A 16,590-nucleotide genomic window follows, 5' to 3' on the forward strand; every position below is an offset into this window, starting at 1 on the left:
GTGAAAGAGTGTAGAAGGTACATTTTCAACAAGGGGACTAAAAGTTTAACATTTTATCATAAATAACCTTTATTATCTATGAACATTTGATAAATGCCAACCTTTTTTTGGTGAACAATCAGACTGCGTATTACGACAACCCAGGCGAGATGACCATGGCTCCGGCGCAGTTTTCCCAGGTTTTCTGACCGCACATAGCCCGAATGGGGGAGCCAGAAAACTGTAATGACCCTGGGACTAGGTTTACGGTCACCTCGCAAAGTGTGAGAAAACCATAAAGAGTGTGATTAAAACTATAGTGTAAAACAGCAAACAAGTGAATAGTGAATATTCCAAATAATGTGGCAAACAATGACAAAACGGACGTTAGTGGCAGCATATTGCCGAACATTCTTAACGTTAGTCAATTGCTGCCAGGGGGCATTGTAACGTCTCTTAGTAAAAGACATATTATGTAATAAAGAGAAAGCATTATGTGTCGTGTTTTGTTCATGTGTAGAATTATGTACTGTTTTTTTTATTTATTTAGATAATATCTGTGTCGGCGAGTACTGAAACCGCCACAGACGATACTTATTAAATATCAAACAAAGATGAGAATATGTGACTAGTATAAATAGTACAGAACGAACATTAATTTCTCTGTCGTCTTCTTGGAGTTACGTGAGTAGGATAGCCTGTGACGTTATATTGTACGCTAGCGTAGCATTCTTTTGTCAAGATTGTAAGAGGGACGTCATTAGACATAGCCTTGGAAAGGTGTGTAATTAATTGAATTGTTTAAATGTTTTGAATAGAGTTACTTAGTGAAACCTTGCATTATGATTTGTAATAAGCTTGCCTGGTATTTTATCCCATCCCTTTAAGAATTTTTCAGTTATTTAAATATTATTCGTGGTGCAGAGCTGCGCTACGAACGAACGAGCCGCTGCCGCGGCGCATTCAAATTGCATTAAATTAAATCTATCATACCGCAAAGAAGCGGGCAGGTAATAGTGAAGTAAAATTATTTCTTTCAGCTTTCGGAATTGCAGAGCAGAGCAGCAGATTTTATGATGTGTTTTACAGGTTGACGCGGGCTGCTGATAATATATTCTTAACAGTGCAAAAAGATAATTTACCTTCATAATATAAAAGAAATCTTGCTGTGCGTAGTTCTGGTCTGGCCAACTTCATAGTAAAAACATCTTTTTCTATGACAATAGTCTCATGCTCTCGTGTTAGTCGTGGTACTTATTGTTGTTTTACTGTTAACAAGAATCCACTGCAAAATTTTGATGTTGAACAATCATTGCGTGCTGTAACATCAGTATTGATAACGAAGTAATTTTCATTAACCTTTTCAATAACTATAAAGTAAGGAAGATATGTTGAACTTTATGGCGAGCTACAGTAACGAAAAAATGTTCGTTTAATAGAAAGCCAGATCCAGAACAATAAGAACATAATATATTTTGTTTTGTTGAAAATTAATGATCCAAAGAAAGTCACAGCACAGCATCACTAAAACGTATTTCGGAGCTCTTTTCGTAGTAACATATTTTATTTCATATATTAGTTGTTATGCGAGTAATAATAAAACAAAGCAAAAAAAAGAAAATAGAAAAGAGACCAAGCGAAATATGCTACATCAAAATACTGGATGATAATGATGGATAGAGGTTGTCTCATACTATGACAGACTATTTTCATTATTCTAGGGGGAACCTCATACCAGCCCAATGGGTTTACATTTTTTAGAGTCATTATGAGTTTCATAACATCAGAGCTTGAAACCTGTTAAAACTTAAGACTTGAGAAATTTCTCTCTGTCATACTAGGATCTATATTTGATGGTGAGCAGTCACAAATTTAATTACAACTAATGTAGAAATCATTGAAGTATCCACAATGGCATTGGGAAGGGCATTTTTTCTCCATTTCACTGCCAACTTCACTTTTTATAACAGACCATGTTGATACGATTTTAGTATTTGAAATGAATCTGTTGTTTGCAGCACACTTTGCTAGTTTAAGGATACAGTGTACTTATAAATGGTGGAAAACCTGAATTTTTTTATGACATTATTAAATTCTATAGCCTTTTCTGATTAAATTGATATATACATTATAGGGTTTAAAATGAAAAATGACTTATATATATCAAATTTTAAAGTTATGGTCATGTATGCCACCATGCCCCCCTTTATTTCTGTTACAGATACCAGTATTATTTCAAAAAGAGGTGTGAACTTTCTGTTTCCAGCATTTATACATATGATACATTGTGGTGTATGTTGGTAACAGTGCAGTTTTCTAGTTTCTGTAAATGATTGTCTTTGCTAGTATTTATGTTTGTTTCATTGAGGCAGTTTGTTCATGTGTTACTGAATGCCTTGTTTAAGTGCTACATATATTTGTAGAAATACATATCCTTCAGTGTGCAATAAATAAAAACTATGCCACACATCAAGAAATTCAATAAAAGCAAATTCTGCGGTAACCAGTTCACACTATTTAAAGTAACCTATAAATCAGTTCTTCAGGGAAGAAACTCCCACATGGCATGCTTCCTGGTGATTAAAATTTTTGTGTTAACATTGATGCTGTTTGTAGTGGATTTGTTGTTCTTGATGTGCGCATCTTATCTTCTTTGATAAAGGAAGTGGCGAAATACAAACAGTGGGATGGTGTAGGCTGTCAGGAAATAACTGAACAACAAAGTAACAAGAAGAGTTTAGCGTCAAAATTAGATATTCTGTGTAGATCCTGCAATAAATATACCTCGAAAATGACTTAGAACATTGTGCATAATAAATATTATGTGAATTTGAATTTAGGATAAACAATGTGTGCAATAGGAAAAGGAAAAAATGCTGCTCACTCGTTTTGTGGTTTTATGGACCTTCCTCCTCCTCCCAGTAGGTTCAGCAGGTACATAAAAGTACTTTTAGGTGCCTTGACAGTTGTGTCCAAAGCCTCTATGAAACGTGCAGTAGAAGAAACTGTAAATATTAGTGGAACCAGAGACATTCCTGTTGCACTTGATGGGACACAGCAACTTTGAGGACATCGTTCCTTGAATGGTGTTGTAAGTGCTACTTCTCTGGAGAATGGAAAAGTTGTTGATGTTGAGTGCTTATCTAAGTACTGCCACACCTGCCATGGTAACACTGAAGGACATATTGAACATCAGTGTCCTAAGAATTATGATGGTTACAGTGGAGGTATGGGGTGTGATTAAGCTCTAAAAATATTTCAGAGGTCGGTGTCCTTTTATAACATTAGATATACGAAGTACCTAGGCAATATGGACCCTAAAGCTTTCAATAAAGTTAATCAGTGCAATAATTATGGTGATACCTTGGTAACAAAACTGGAGTGTTGTGGACATGTGCAAAAGAGTATGGGTGCTAGATTGTTGGAAAATCTCTGTCTGGCTGAGGCAGACTGACAGAAACTGAAATAGACCTTCTTCAGAGTTATTATGGACTGACCATTAGACGAACTGCATCTCTGAATGGTGTTACAGCAATGAGAAAAGCTGCATGGGTCACCTACTTTAATAAGTTGTCCACAGATGACCACCCTGTTCACAGACTTTGCCCTAAAGGAGCAGATTCTTGGTGTTGTTACCAAAAAGCAAAAGAAAGTGGTCAAATATACCATCATAAGCATTCTGTTCCTGAGCCTGTTATGAATGAAATAAAACCAATTTTTAGATACCTGAGTGACCCTGTTTTGCTTAGTAAATGTCTTCATGGGGGCACTCAGAATACGAATGAAAGTTTCAACCATTGCATATGGGAAAGATTACCCAAGAATGTTTTTGTAGGACAAAATACATTAAAAGTTGGTGTACTAGATGCAGTGATACGTTTCAATGATAGAATAATAGGAAAGTTGGAAGTCCTGAGAAATTTATGCATAAAATGTAGATCTAATATGGAAGATCAAATGCTTGCATGTGACAGACAACAGATGCATGAAACTGAAAGATTCGCTCTTCAAGTTACTAAAGAAGCAAGAAGTGCTAAAAAGAATGCCAAGAGGAAGCTGAAGATGACGAAATGCTGCAGGATTAAGACTATGGTTTAGGAATGTTCTGAGGCCCAGTTTAATTGGACTCATACCTTCCTTCATAATTTCCCACAAGTTGTATTTTTCAGAATTCAGGTACAAATATTTTCTAAAGTTTATGAAACATTGCTCTAATTTTTTTCTGTAACTTGCAATAGTCCAGACTTATACAGTAGACCTAAGCTTTATTACTGAATCAACTGAATTACAGAAAAAATTACATTTTTATTAGGAAAAAATACAAAAATTAAAGCATGAGATGTGATATTTTTTATCCTTGTTATATGCATAATATGTGGAATTAAATAGTTCTAGTACCTCAGCCATAATGTCATGCATATCTGGTAAAAGTTTGGTCTCCCTCATATGTATAACATTGGACTAAATGGTACCTCAATTTGAGGAAGCATTTTGGAAAAAACATTGCACCAATTTCTTTGTAATTTTTTAAATAACCCTTAGCAGATCCAAATATATTGAAAATACTTCTAATTTGTTTAGAAAGTGTGCTGCATTACCTGATATCAACAAAAAATCTGTACATCATATACGTTATAAACAGTGCCTGAAAGAAATAGGTGTTGATTTGTACATAATATTGAGCTGGAAAAATACCCTGTATCCTAAACTACTCTGTCAATTTTTTTATGTGTTTACATCTTTAAGTAATTCAGGGTTTTGATTAACCTTTGCATCCATATACAGTTTCCTCCTTTTAACACTAGATACTTTAATTCATTTTGGCATCCATACTCTACTTTTATCAGACTTTGTTCATACTGTTGCAAAGGGAAGCATTCATTGAAAACATCCATGAATTTTGTTGAAAAGTTATTATATCCTTCATTTGTTGAAGTATGTTTGCTGGCTCACCACATGGTTAGGCTTTGCTTCTTAATAAATACTTCCTCCTTTTCTTGACTGAAGTTCCTACATATTTTTGTTGTGTAGCCAGTATTTAATTTTGATAGTGCTGCATGGTTTGAGACCCCAGAATCTGGAATAAATGTTTCTTTTATGATGTAATTATAGCCACTTACAATATTATCAATACGTGCTGAAACAGTTTATGTCACCCTTGTGCACTGGTCAAAATTTAGATTTACTCCATTTGTAGTTTTCTAGCTCTTTAAATATGGAGCAAATTTGTCATCAGTTCTTGCAGCTATGTTGAAGTTAACATATATAACAGTTTTTAATGTATATAATAATATTTCATTTACCATGGAATACAGTGTGTATACGGTACCCAGGGGTGTGACATATACTGATGATTAACTTTTGATACTCTTTGAGAGCTATACTGCAACTTTGAAATTTAAGTTCTTCATTTATATGGCATAAATTGTCTCTTATTTCAGAGTCTATGGCGGAATTAACTCGTATGCAAGAGGCTCTATATCCACTAGCTCTAGGCTCACAGCCAGTTTGTAGCCTGTAAAAATATTGAAGAGACTGATATTTTCAGTTTTCGATATATGTTCATTTAGACAAATTACCTTTAAGGCCTACTAACTTTAAAAAGACTCTTGAGTGCAAAGCGGGCCTGACTGAACTTTATGGTTGGCAACATGCTGATGCCTCCTAAATTTATTACACGTCTGAATTCCCTGTAACTTTATACATGGAGTCACTTTTCAACAATTGACAAACTGTCGAGTCCATTTTACAGTAGTTCTATCTCAAAGTGATTTCAAATCATTAAGTCTAATGTTGGTCTGATTCCTCTCTAAATGACATGAGCCATTGCCTCCCCCACTCTTTGTCCAATCCAAGGTTGTGATCTATCTCTAGTGACCTCGGTATCAATGGGATGTTAAACCCTAATTTTCTTTGCTTTTCCTTTTCTCACGTTACATCATGCTTCATCTTTTAGTCTGGACACCCTATACATACAGACTAATAACAAAGATTGCTCTGGTATGGTCCTATCCACCCAGTACAAGATTTTAATTTCTTGCTTTATGTAAAACAGTGTTTGCTGTAGTAAATGCACTGCGTGTAGAGCTTAGCAGTGTTTTATCAGTTGCTGAGCGCTTACCAGGCCTATGGTCTGTGTGTAAATTTCATTCATCGCAGTTTTATTTCTGTCATATGTAGCAATGATTCAACTGTTTTTGTTTCCTGGCGTTTAATTTTTTGAGTGTACCATTAGCAAAAATTGTGTGTTTCACTTGCATTGGCTGTACACATTTGTCAACTCTCTTGAAAGAACTGAAGGTATTGTGGAAGTTCATCCAGAAGTTACCCAACTTGTGGCCCCTCCTGGAACTTTTTATTCGTTTATAACGCTTGACTCGCCGTCTGCGCCATATCCTTCAATGCTTGACCCATAGTTGAAGTATGACTTTCCTTCTTCCATCTTACAAGGCTGCAAAAGTACATTTATAACTTATGGTTTCGCAATTCAATATTTCTTAAACAATACTTCGTCGCTGAACGATATTCATTACTGAAACATCATCCGGTAAGATGCTCCACCTACTTTCCCTGAGCGCAACATAGTGTTGATTGTCTTGCTACCACCATTGCCCCATTTCGCCTTAAGAAACAACCATACCATGCCTCCCAGCCTGGAGAAAACTTCACATCAATTTGGTGGGTGGGTGTTAATTGCTTATTTATTCAAGTAGCGCCTCATCTGGCCTCACGAGGTTGAGTGGACTCTGTTGCAGGGCTTTTCACCTCAGTAAAACTGTAAGTTTTTCACTCGGAATCGAACTCCAGACTTCTGCATCAGTTGTAAGCAACTATATGCAATTAGTAATTTTATTTATCGAATGTAGGCCAAGTCAACTAATCCCATACCCACAGAGATGGTCGGGAAAAAAGATTGGTTTATGGTTTTCTTTTTTTTTAAAAAAAAAAGTCCTTGATGCTCATCTGTTGGTTTTTATCCGAGATCACTCTTTTCATCTGTTGAAACTTGTTCTATAGTATAATGTAGGCTGGTATAGTATGTGCAGTATAACGCTTGCCAAGGGACGCACTGTATATAATAAATAACGTTACAGTAGCTTCATTCGTCATTCACTATACATCAAATAAGCAGGCTGTGGACACTAATGGTTTCAATTGTGAACTTGACCCACTATGCATCTCAGTGCCTTTACGAGTAAACACAGAAAGGGATAGTAACAGTGTTAGTATAACATTACAGTAGTGATGGGCTAAACTGTGATTTTCAGATATCAGTGACTTCTGTGAACGCTACTTTTCAGTCTTTGTTATTCTTAACTACGATTTGTCAAAGTTAAGAATCACAGTTAAGGAATCCAGGTCTGTATCCTTCCGCACTCTACCACTGCTATTTCTGCGACTTCTGCCATTTACGCTACCTCTGCGATTTCTGCGACTCATAACCGTATGAAAAAGTTACACTTGTTCTCACAGAAATTTGAATCTCAACAAAACTGTCAGTAGTAAATACGTTTTACATTTGTTCTTCAGTTGGCTTTACTTTTGTATTAAAGAAACGATTGCGTAAATATTAATAGTGTAATTAATATGTAAATAGCCACACAGTACCGTAATAGTTTGTGTTTAGAAAACGAATTTTAACATATTGTTATCTTCACAGGTACCCGAATTACATTTCAGTCAGTAAAGCGATAATTCGAAACATCGTTGTCAACAGATCTGGAGGAATTGCCACTGCGTTTTTAGACTGTCTTCATCAGATGAGATATTAGTTTCTAAGTGTTTCGATGAACTTAATTACTTAAATGAGATCGTTTTTACAAATGTGAAACACCCCCCATAGAGTGGCTTTCATTACAGAAAATACTAGTAAAACTACTCTATGAGTTACATTGCTTGTAATTAGTGGCAGCAAAAATGTTTAATAATCGTTGTGGTTTTGCAGACACAGTTCCGTCTCTGATTACTGGTTGCTGTACTTATCTTTCCACATCAAGGCTCTTGGGACAGAATTGTGAAGATTCAAGACAGCTCTTAGAGGATTTGCAGTTTAAAAGCACTGTGGCGTCGATAGCTCACATCGACCACGTAAAGCATGATCTTTGAACTCTAACTGCTCTGACGAGCCGCCATGTTAATGTCCAGTCAGCCTTTGTACCTTGTACAGTATACATGTGTACCTTCCTTTGTGCTGAAAAATAAGTGTATATAAACATTTATGGGAAAAGTTTGCTGCATATACAGTTATCCGTATTCCCATTTCCCATATTGATGACCCCGAATTTTCTATGTCTTCCATGACTTCCGCGCCGGCTGTGTGGAATCAACAGGTTTTACGTTCGACACCATGGCTGTCTCACCCAACGTTTTATACAAGAATCTGGAGGCTTAGCCACTACTACCAGGCCACTCCAATCCCCTGCCAACGGTTGCTTTGCCACTAACAGACAGTGATTCACGATCTCCAATGAAGTTAACCTCAAACTTTGCAGCTCTACGATGGTCGAGTGTTAGGTTGTTACCTCAAACAATGCACTCAGGTTTCGTGTTGTCGGATTGTGCACGCCAACATGTGGAATGTGAAGTGGACGATTTCCAGAATCGTGTAACGATCGATCGCATAGTGTTGAAAGGGACCCAAATTCGCACATGAGCTTTGATCCTCTACGTGTCGCAATGTTGGATATAGTGGTGCCGTGTACAATGCCGCCATTTGTGCAAAACGCACACGTGGTCAACTGCTATCATGCTATGCCAGTTTTGCCTTCCTCACAATTTAATAACGGACGTCTTTATACATCAAGTTCGTCAGGTTCAACCACCAGATCTGTCTCCCAGTTTCTCGACCATGTGGGTTCGAGCACACCAGACTGCACTAAGCCATCCAGAAACATTGTACCACGACAATATGACCGCCAGCAGGTGTCACCAGTGACTTATGTTCCTACCATATGCAGTGCGTTTCCAATGTGCACAGAAAACTCTCTCTGTTGCCACACCAAGTACCAAACCATCCCCCACTACCCCCCCTCTCACTCACAGGGGGCCCCAATTCCGACCGTACAGCCGCTCGCTACTTCCGCAGTACCATCTGCGCCTGCCACACCGGCCTTCTATGTCATTTCTGAGGTGGACAATTTAAGTACTGTGCCTTTAACCTCCAGTCCAGTTTACAGGCCTACCTCACGCAACGCTCATCCATTTGTTCACATGGTACCAACCGTGCCTGCCACATTATGCTTATGTGACTCATCAGGAACATTGCAACCAGCTGTTGTTTGGGACATGTTTGCTAGTAACACCCCCACGCCATTAGTGCCGGGTTACAGGACAGCCTATCCTACTATGGGACAGCAGGCCTTCCAAAATACGCCGAAGCCACCCTCGTCCCCCCCCCCCCCCACCCACCTGGCCCTCTGCAGAAGCTACCGCCTTCATACGAGGACAACCCCATTTCATGGTTCGCACTTGTGGAGCACCTTTTCGGGTTACATCAGGTGACTGACAACAACACTCAATTTCTATGTCTTGTCACATACCTCCATGACCATTTAATTTGTGACCTCCTCCTTTTGCCACCGCCACCGCCAAAATATGAGTTCGCCAAGAAGACAATATTAGACCAACCCACCTGCTCACCACAGGAATTAATAATCAAGATCCTGTATGAGGAACAGCTGGGGGACTGCACGCCGTCACAACTCTGGCGCCGCATTCAGCTTCTTGTGAGTGAACATACGATGTCAGACGTTACCCTGTGGGCGGTATGGTCAGCCAAGTTACCTACCGACCTGCAGATACACCTGCTACCGCACTCCTTCAAGTCTATCAGCTCTCGCCTTGCAGATCAGCTGTATGCACTACTGTGACAAAAACAACCATGACACCTCTCACTGTTGGTTGGCACTATTCCACCTATTTACTGTTCGTCTGTGGGCGGAGACAGAGCTCATTCTGCCTCTATGCCATCTACACCACCGGGTAGTTCTCGTACGCTCTCTCCTCTTTCCGAGCACTCAAGAATCACACACACACCATACCTCCCGGTTTACATTCTGGAACAGATCAGCAAGGACAAACCTCTTCCGCTGTCACAATCACCGCCACCGCCACCGCCACATCCAGCTCATACATACTGTTGGTACCACAAGATTTTCGGGGATGAGGTCAATAAGTGCAGATTACCTTGCCAGCACCCAAACGCCGACTGCAGGATCTAAAAGACGCTGAGTCCTGTGGGGAACTTCAAAGGCATCCTCAATCACTGCATCTGTTCACTCAGCTGAGCGGTTGTTCATATGTGACTGACATTTCGTCACTGCTTGTTTTCCTAGTCGACACAGGTGCTGACATATCCATCACACCTACATCATTGGCTCCTCCCTTTTTTTTCACCTACGAAGTCACTTCTACTCACATCTATCTCCTACATTTCCCATGGACATTTTACATCACTGACATTGGTATGGATTTCTTGTCCCATTATGAACTCTCCCTGAACACAGTCCAAGGTTCAGTGCTACACCACCCTTCTGACACTTAGATACCGTGCTCAGGCACTTATGCTCATCATTCCGTTTTGGTCGCGACATGTGATTTGATTTGTAAGTGCTCCACTCTCGCGGGCAAAATTGTGACCTGCATCACTAATCTACCGTCAGAGTAAGACTTAGTTGCGCAACTTCATTGGGTAAACGACATGTTGAAACAACGCATTGCTCACACTTTCGACGAGCTCACTGTGGCTCATACCTTACTGCTGCAACTGCAATCCACAGTTCCTTTGCCTGATCGACCTTCATCAGCAGACACCAGCATGTACACTCATCAGGTTAGTTCAAAAACATTCATTGCGTGTGATGATTCGTGTTCAGTGATCTCTGCACACACCACACGCCCACAAGTGTTTCAAACAGTGCTTCCAGTCACGTGCACAATGCAAACACGCGCACCACACAGGCAGCCACCCCGCGTGTTGGTAAACATTCCCCCTCTCTCACGCATCAACCACGTGATTCAGCGGCCATCGCAGTTCCCTGAGCGACGCCAATGCCTCTCTCGCCCACACTGGTTACTCAAGGCAAAGCTAACAACAGACAGTAACTGTGCGCCCCTTCAACTGTGTGCTGCGCATGCAGCCGACCTCTCCAAACAAGTACACGCTGCGCTCACATAAAAGGCATGTGACTCTCATGCTGCCTTTTCCCACTCGTGCTAATGGCTACACCTCATCACGCCTCACTCATCCCAAAACTTCACGTCAGGACGTTACTCAGCCTCATGTGCAGTTCTGAGTCTCTTCCGTCACTGACAGAATGACACACAAGATAATTACCACTGCCGGCTCTCCTATTTGGCACAAGGTTAGACACCTCAACACCATTACATTGTGCGTGCTCCTATTTGGCACAAGGTTAGACACCTCAACACCATTACATTGCGCGTGGCCCGGCACCAAATTAATGAACATTTGGATGCAGGCATTCTACAGCCATCGGACAACAATTGGTCTTCACCAATTCACCTCGTCACCAGACACAACGGTTCTTTTCGAATGTGTGGTGATTACAGATGCTTAAAAGCTCGTATCATCATTACCCAGTGATGAACATAAACTATTTCACCCATATGTTATCGGGTGCCACAATCTTCAGTGTAATTGACTGTAAATGTGCCTGTCACCAGATTCTCGTAGCGCTGGAAGACATTCCAACGACTGCTATCATCATGCCACTTGGTTTGTTCCAAAACAACTTCATGCCATTCAGCTTAAAGAATGTGGCACAGGCGTGGCAACGTTTCATTGTCTCAATCTTACAACAGTTCGAGTTCTGCTTTGCATACCTCGATGACATCCTCATTTCCAGCAAGTCGACTGAGGACCACGAAGATCATTTATCCCAGGTCCTCCAGATCTTGAACTCCAACGGTGTAAGGTCAACAAAGATAAATTCCAATTGTTCCATTCTTCTCTGACATTTTTGGGTTACACTGTCTCTGCAGACGGAATACAGCCTCCAAACTCCAGCATGCAGGCTATCATGTCATTGCCACCCATGGCTATGTACAAAGAACTCGGACATTCCCTGGGTACTATAAATTACTACTGCTGACATCTACCTTCTGCCACCTCCATGCAGGCCCTACTGATGGACTCGCTGTCTGGCAAACGGACTTCGGGCCTTAAGCTAGTCCGTTGGACTGAACCTATGCTAGAGGCCTTCAGGGCTCTAAAGACACCGTTAGCTCATGCCATCGTACTCGCCCACCCTGATCCGTCTGCCGAATTGTTCATCACTATGGACGCCAGTGACATCGCGGCCAGGGCAGTATTACAGCAACGCAAAGGCGACACGGTTTTAGCCCTTCATTTATTCTCTAAAAACTGTCTACAGCACGGAAGAATATTCCACTTTTGATAGAGAATTTCTGGTGGTCTATGAAGCCATCAAATACTTTCGCCCTGACATCGAGGGCCATTCCTTCTTCATCCTTACTGACCACAAACCACTGGCGGACGCATTCTGCAACCCTCCCAAGGACCCACCCCACCGGCGTTTCCACCACTTCGACCTGGTCTCTCAATTTACTATGGACATATGCTACATCAGAGGCATGGGAAACACCCTCACTGATTTCTTTTTGCGGATCAATACTGTCTCACGCATCATCTACTTATCCTACCTCGCCGCTCTCCAGGCCTCTGATGAGGAATATCAAGCTCTCCTCACGCACCCTCAGACATTGCTTGTGTTTACCAAAAGCAAATTCCCTGGCGTTATGGACGAAGTGTGGTGTGTCTCTTCTACCGGCACTCAACGGCCATTGCTCCCTCCCACATTGCGCCAACAAGTCTTCGACACCTTGCATAACCTCGGCCACCCTGGCATCCACGCCACCACATGCCTCATCACCGAGCGTATTGTTTGGAAAAATGTTAAGCAGGACTGTCGAATCTGGGCACGCAGCTGCATTTCCTAGCAACGCAACAAAATCAGATGCCACACCTCTCCCCCCCCTTGGTAAGTTTGAGATTCCACAAGGACGTTTTCGCCATGTACATATCGACCTTATCGGCCTTATGGTACCATCAGAGGGCCACAGATATATCCTCTCCACAATTAACTGCATGTCTCGTTGGGTGGAAGCTGTTCCTGTACCCAACATTACAGCAGAAACCATGGCCAAGGGGTTCATCTCATCATGGATCACTAGGTTTGGTTGCCCGTCCTCCATCACCACCGACCAGAGTCAACAGTTCGAGTCTGCACTTTTCACGATTCTCTGTAACCTTTGCGGTATTAAAAAGTTCATACAACAGCCTACCACCCGCAAAGCAATGGTTTAGTGGAACGATGGCACCACAACACACAGGTGCCATGACTGCCTCTGGTGTGAGTCGCTTCCTTGGGTGTTACTCGGTCTCCATTCGACCTTTAAACCTGACTTACAGGGCACCATCTCTGAATTAGTTTTTGGTGAGAACCTGGTTCTACCAGGGGAACTTATCTTGCCTCAAGCACCCGAGGATTTCCGCACCTCCCCAGACTATTTATAGAATGAGCACCCACTTTAGACATGCACAGCTACACTCGCCTTTTAGTCATTCCCTGCCGGACACATATTCGCCAACCGCACTCAACACATGCTCCCACGTTATGCTCAGGGACGATTCTGCTAGACAAGCCCTGCAACCCCCATACTTCGGCCCATTTGAAGTACTCCGGAGGGGCAAGACGACATTCAACATTATGGTTAAAGATCGCCAGCAGACCGTTTCGCTACACAGGCTCAAGCCTGCTTTCATGGACTCCGACGCCCCTCCGCCCAGACGAATTTTCTATTGAAGAGCTCGATGATGAGTTAGCTCATCCCATGGTCGGGTCTTCTCCTTTGGATGATTCGTCACTGTAGTTCGCTGGTTTCCCGAGTATGTCATCATCAACCCCATGTGCAGGTTTAGACGATGTTTCATCTACTGGAGAGACTTACTCCCCGACTTTCAACTTACACTGCAATGTACCTCCTAACTGCGTCAATGACGTGATTGTCGCTTTTGACGACCGTGTGCTCGTGCTCCTTACAGACACTCCAGACTCGACACTCAATGAGGAACTAGATGTCAAGATAGTGCATAGCCTGTCCCTCCCCCGAGTGTGTGATCCATCAAGAGTTTGTGCATTCATCTCATCAGCCGGCTTGATCTGCAATATGGGCAGGCACGCTCACACACTGCATCCCTCCCCACACCTCTACTCCCTGGCCGGCCGACACATCATCCACCCTCGCTGACTCTCTGGTTATGATATGGACCTGCAGCCCATCACCGCTCCTTCTCATGACATGCTGACTGAGATGGAGCTTCCAGTCATGCACCTACCGCTTCGCACTACTCACTCCAACTCCGATGCCCACACGATCTCCCCTCAGGCCTCATATGCTGCAATCTGTACTGTGGGGGGGGGGGGGGGGGGGGGGGGTGGAAGCTGTGTGGCGTCGATAGGTCACATCGACCACGTAAAGCATTATCTTTGAAACTTCCTGGGAGATTAAAACTGTGTGCCCGACCGAGACCCGAACTCGGGACCTTTTCCCTTCGCAAGTGCTCCACCATCTGAGCCACCGAAGCACGACTCACGCCCGGTCCTCACAGCTTTACCTCTGCCAGTATCTCGTCTCCTACCTTCCAAACTTTACAGAAGCTCTTCTGCGAACCTTGCAGAACTAGCACTCCTGAAAGGAAGGATACTGCGGAGACATGGCTTAGCCACAGCCTGGGAGCTGTTTCCAGAATGAGATTTTCACTCTGCAGCGGAGTGTGCGCTGATATGAAACTTCCTGGCAGATTAAAACTGTGTGCCTGACCGAGACTCGAACTCGGGACCTTTGCCCTTCGCGGGCAAGTGCTCCACCATCTGAGCCATCGAAGCACGACTCATGCCCGGTCCTGGCTAAGCCATGTCTCCGCAGTATCCTTTCTTTCAGGAGTGCTAGTTCTGCAAGGTTCGCAGAAGAGCTTCTGTAAAGTTTGGAAGGTAGGAGACGAGATACTGGCAGAGGTAAAGCTGTGTTTCTTTTAACGAAGTACGAACGTCGGTCAACAGATGGCACTCGGCAAAGAATGTTAACTGTGCTTTTTAATTGCTACTTGCGAGTTCTAGTTGCCATTTGTCACAGTAATCGCAGTTGGACTAAACAGCGAATGCAGAGAAAAAGTGTAGTACGAACTTTGGCAAACAGATGGCAATGTTAACAGCGCCCACAGAAATCGCAGTTGGACTAAACAGCGAATCCCAGAGAAAAAGCGTAGTACGAACTTTGGCCAACAGATGGCGATGATAAAATCGCTTTTTAGTTGCTACTTGCGACTCTTAGTTGTGACTTGTCACGGAAATCGCAGTTGGACTCAATAGCGAATCGCAGGGAAGGAACGTAGGACGAAGTTTGGTCAAAACATGGCACTGTTACCTGCACTTTTTAGTTGCTACTTGCGACTTCTAGCCGCGACTTGTCACTGAAATCGCAGAAAGCAGTACGAAATTCGGCCAACAGATGGCTCACGACGTTGAATGTGAAATGCTACTTGCGACTGCTAATTGTCACTGAAATTGCAGTTAGAGTCTGTAAAGTTATTGTGATATCTGTGACTTATCAATCAATGTGATTTCTAACAGATACGTGATTTCCTACCCACCACTACAATACAGTCAGGAGTAAAGTAATAAGCTGCAGTTCTGTCTGTGTTACGAAATAATACCCATGGGCAAGTCATTTGCGATGTATGTACTACATCCCGCATACTGCTGTTATTATTATAATTACAGAAACAAATACGGTGCCCGTACGTACCTGACATGGCAACAGATTCGCCTTGCGCAGACGAGACACTACTTCATAATAGTTTCGTCTTGCACAGAAGACACACTCCTCTTAACGCCAAGGCCGACGCGAATTTCACAGCTGCTCGATTCAGATAGCAGCTAGCACTTGACAGTCGTGAGCCAGCGGCGAGAGAAGTATATTGCCGCCAAAAGTTAATTAGTGGCCAAAATTCACACGCTTTCGTAGTTTTCTGTGATATTTCTAATATTTTAATGGCCAGTATCAGGATTGCAGGTACACGGTATGTTTGACTTGTAGAGTACCAAATAGCATAACTTTTTGGGATAAGAACGTTATCAATAAATCTTTTCTTGATAAAGACATACTGTTATGTATTATGGTGACCTTGCAGTTACAGATTGTAGCAAGGGGCGATTCAAGGTCGGGCGAGGCGCATGGCAGCAATGGATGAACTGCGAGGCATCTATCTGGCAGTAACTATATGTTTTTAAAATGTTTTATATTACTTCTATGCAATACGTGAACGTTGTTGTTGTTGAAATCGGATTTGATGCAGCTCTCCATGCTAGTCTATCCTATGCTAATTTCTACATTTCTGCATAACTACTGCAACCTACACATTTGAACCTGCTTACTGTACTCATCCTTTCGTCTCCCTAAACAATTTTTACCCCCTCACGTTTCACTTTTAGCAAACTGACGATTCCTTGATGCCTCACAACATGTCAAAGCAACTGATCCCTTCTAGTAGTCAAATTGTACCATAGA

The 16,590-nt window shown here is 42.2% G+C and overlaps 1 protein-coding gene across 1 annotated transcript in view; it reads right to left on the reverse strand.

Moving 5' to 3' along the window:
- LOC126412879 (D-threo-3-hydroxyaspartate dehydratase-like) overlaps window positions 1-15,931 on the reverse strand; it is a 276,261-nt gene extending 260,330 nt beyond the window's left edge. The window contains exon 1 of the mRNA XM_050082764.1: window positions 15,857-15,931. The gene's annotated coding sequence lies outside the window, so the exon portion shown is untranslated. The remainder of the gene's footprint in view (window positions 1-15,856) is intronic.
- Window positions 15,932-16,590: the final 659 nt, after the last annotated feature.

Source organism: Schistocerca serialis, chromosome 7 (genome assembly GCF_023864345.2).
Source record: "Schistocerca serialis cubense isolate TAMUIC-IGC-003099 chromosome 7, iqSchSeri2.2, whole genome shotgun sequence".
Lineage (NCBI taxonomy): Eukaryota > Metazoa > Arthropoda > Insecta > Orthoptera > Acrididae > Schistocerca > Schistocerca serialis.